This window comes from Puma concolor, chromosome B3 (genome assembly GCF_028749965.1).
Source record: "Puma concolor isolate L17-30 chromosome B3, mPumCon1.1.hap2, whole genome shotgun sequence".
In the NCBI taxonomy this organism is placed as follows: domain Eukaryota; kingdom Metazoa; phylum Chordata; class Mammalia; order Carnivora; family Felidae; genus Puma; species Puma concolor.
Window position 1 is genome coordinate 77,356,262 of NC_141672.1, and position 3,889 is coordinate 77,360,150.

A 3,889-nucleotide genomic window follows, 5' to 3' on the forward strand; every position below is an offset into this window, starting at 1 on the left:
AGTGTTTACCTGAAGGCAAGTGGGAAAAGCGTTTGCTTTTCCTCCAGTGTTTATTCCCCCTTTCTTTTTAGTAATAACAACCAGAATTTTAGCTGGGCACATGACAACCCCGAATAAATCCACCATTTGCCGCTATCCTTTGCAGTTGAATATGACCGTGTGACCAAGTCATTGTCAATGAGATTCGAGTGGAGATGGTGTGTGACACTTTGGGATGTACCCTTAGAAGGCACTGCCATTCCCCTTTTATGCCTTTCTCCCTGCTGGCTGCTCCCTGCTCCCTGCTGGCTGGAGATGCTAGCTAGGGCTAAAGTGGCCATCTGAACAGTGACGTAGAAGCCACATCCTGGGATAGAAGTCCAGCACCTTGGAGCACCTCACCAATCCTGCACTAACTACCCCTGGCTTTCTTTTACATGAGAAATAAACTTCCATCTTGTTCATACTGCTGTTACTTTGTGTTTTCTGTCATTAGCCGCCATTTGGGAAATGTATAATGATAATCTCTTTAGATTTTTTTGTAATTTTTTTTCATGCTTATTTTTGAGAGGTGAGAGAGAGAGAGAGAGAGAGAGAGAGAGAGAGAGAGCGCACACAAGCGGGGAAGGAGCAGAGAGAGCGAGATGCAGAATCTGAAGCAGGCTCCAGACTCTGAGCTGTCAGCAAAGGGCCTGATGTGGGGCTCGAAACCACGAACCGTTAGATAATGACACCCTTTTTTTTCTTTTTAAAAAAATTAAAAAAAAAATTTTTTTAGACAAGAGAGTGAGCGTGATCAGGAGAGGGAGAGAGGGAGAGAGAGAGAGGGGGAGAAAGAGAATCTTAAGCAGGCTTCATGCTCAGTACGGAGCCAGACGCAGGACTTGCTCTCATGAATATGATATGACCTGAGTGGAAATTAAGAGTCAGATGCTTAACTGACTGAGCACCTAGGCACCACTGGTTGTTTTTTTTTTTTTAATATTTTTTCAAAACCAGTTGTGTATTAGGATGTATGTATAGCCTAGGAATGTATATAGAAGCCAACAAAAATAATAAAGGATATTAAGAAAGGTTGGAATAAGGCGAGGGCCCTTCCTATTAAAAGCATTTAGGATTAAAAGATGTATTCTAACAATAAATATGCTAATTGTAATAAATTGGGTTACTGAAAGTATTCTTGTAAAGTTTCTATACATAGAGAGTTTATATAAGGGAAATTAAGAAGAGTGTTTTCCCTTGGTTGGTGTTGTTGGCTACTAACAGGTCCCATAGTGAGAAGGAGCAAGAATTGTTTGCCTTCCAGATTCTCCTGGGCCCCTACCTAGGGAGGAAAAAGAAACTTAATAATGGCATAAGTTGAATTTCTCCCCAGCTTAGTAGGACAGAAGACTTAGAATTAGATTCAACTTGATGTAGAAGCAATTAAGAAATGTAATTTTCTTTCCCATGTTTGTAGAATAAGATTCATATTGGCTAGGTAGCAAAATATTTATTTACTATACTTCGCTGATCTTTTAAAGTGACTGGATGCTCAGAAAAGGGTCTTTATTTGGTCATAAGTAGATTGATGGGAAGGTGGGGGGCGGGGAGGGGAAGGTGGAATCCAGGACACCTCATGAGCTATCCCATCAAGCAAGGGAGGCTCTCAGGACAGGAATGGAGAGAGATGGGGGAGTCAAAAAGGAACTTTTGGGGTTTTTACAGCAGATGGAGATTTAGAAACTAGTTTTTATTATTGTTGATATGATAACCTATACTCTACCCCAAGAACACTTCAGTGGTATCTACAACTTGCTAAAAACTTGTGGAATTAGATTTGCTTTGGGAGATTCAGCAAAGTGATGAGCCCTCTATTCTGTTGATCAACTTACTATTTTACAATCACCTTAAAATGGTGACTGACAACAATAAGAATTATGTTGACCCTCAATCTGGAGGCTGACCAAGCTCAGCTAGGCAGTTCTTACTTGAGGTCGTGCCTGTTTTTACTCACATGGCGGCTGGAGCTGGATGATCCCACAGGCTTTTTCACTCAGCCATCTGGCATCTGGGCTGAGAAGACCTGAGCATCAGGGAACTGGAACAGGTGGGGCAATCTGAGCATCTCTTTCTATCCATGTGGCATCTCCTTGCAGTGGCCTCAACGTTACCAGACTTCATACTTGGTGGCTGAAGGCACCCAGAGTGAATGCCCCAAGAGAACCATGGCCAAGCAGACCTAGTCTCAGAAGTCATCAGAAGAGATGGGATCAATTGCACCAGTCTAAATTAGTGGGAGCAGGCACAAAGGCCCTTCCAAGTTCTCAGGAAAGACTGTGGACTCTACCTTTTAATAGAGGAGTCGCAAGATTCTGGAAGAGAATGTGGAATGGAAAACATTGTGTGGCCATTTTTAGAAACTACAACCTGCTATATAGCCTTAAGTTGAGCATGGCATTGGACAATTGCAGACGCCTTGCAAGAGTAGCCAACCACATCCACAGGACACTAATGACCTCCACAGTCTCCTGTGGGAGAGCCAAAACCGGGGGAGCTCTTTGAGCACTTCTCTCTATCCAAGTGTCCTCTTCATGCGGTGGCCTCAGCACAGTGGAACTTCGTACACAGCAGCTGAAGGCACCCAGAGTAAGTGCTCACTTCCTCTGCTGTCACTTTGAGACTCTTGCCTGGTATCATAGGATACTGGAGCTGGGTAGTTCCCCAGCTGTCGTGAAGGGCAGCTTATTCATTTGATGAAATGAGCGATTAGGGAATTGCAAATGATGTGTTACATCCTGACACTAATTTTAGTTTCCAGCAGCTATGTGCCTCCTGTAGTCCCTGGGTTTTGCCCCAAAGCTCAGCAAAGGCGGGTTGGGGTGTGGGGAGGAGTCTTAGGAAAAATTCAGTAGTCCAAAAATAGATCCAGTTTTCCCTCCCTTTCCTTCCTTTTCTCCTTCCTCTTCCCCCTACCCCCTCCTTACCCTTCTCTCCCTCCCCCTCCTCCCCCTCCTCCCCCTCCTCCTTCCTCCCCTCCCTCTCCTTCTCTCCCTCCTCCCCTTCTTCTCTACCTCCTCCCCCTCCCCTTTTTCCCCCTCCCCCTTTTCCCCTCCCCCTCTTCCTTCCTCCCCTCCCCCCTCTCTCCCTCCTCCCCCTCCTCCCTCTCCTTCTTTCCCTCTTCCCCCTCCTTCTTCCTCCCCTCCCCCTCCCCCTCTCCCTCCTTCAACTCCTCCCTTTTCTCTTCTTCCTCCTCTAGCTCCTCCTCCTCCCCCTTCTCCTCCTCCACCCTCCCTCCATCCTTTCTTCTTTCCTTCCTCCCTTCCCTCTTCAGGCACACAAAATTGAGTTTATCATATTCTGTTTGTAGCCTATGCTAGGCCTTTCCTTTGTTTAATTCAATTTTATTATTTCTCTTTTTATTCCTTGTGACTGCTTCTATTTCTCTCACCCTCATGGACACGTGTGTCAGAGTATTTAATCCATGTTCTTCCATCCTATGTATTGTATACCCTTGGAAAATACATTGTATTATTTTGGAGCATGTATGTTTTAAATTTTAATAAATAGAACTTTCATTCTGGTTCTTACCATTTTTCACATGGCACTGTGTTTTCCAGTTCTATCCATGTTGCTATTTCTAAATCTATTTTTTGAAACTGCTTTATACTATTTTATTTTATGTATTCAACACATCTTCGCTCATCCATTCCCCTCAAGAGGGACACATAAGTTGCCTCCAGGCCTGCTCTGCTACTAGTCATGCCATGAGCAACCATACATGTGCTCCACCTGGAAAAATTCTGGTGGAGTCTGTGCCCAGGATGGGGTCACAAGGGCTCAGCATATACACATTCATTCTAAATTAATTAATTAATTAATTAATTAATTAATTTGAAAGAGCATGAGTGGGGAAGAGGGTCAGAGAGAG

The 3,889-nt window shown here is 44.2% G+C and overlaps 1 long non-coding RNA gene across 1 annotated transcript; it reads right to left on the reverse strand.

The window, feature by feature from the left end:
- Nucleotides 1-1,139: 1,139 nt before the first annotated feature.
- On the reverse strand, nt 1,140-2,513 carry LOC147580123 (uncharacterized). The gene is made up of 2 exons (XR_015251882.1): nt 1,976-2,513; nt 1,140-1,303 (listed from the first exon to the last, which is right to left on the reverse strand). It is a non-coding gene; the product is annotated as an uncharacterized LOC147580123 (long non-coding RNA).
- Nucleotides 2,514-3,889: the final 1,376 nt, after the last annotated feature.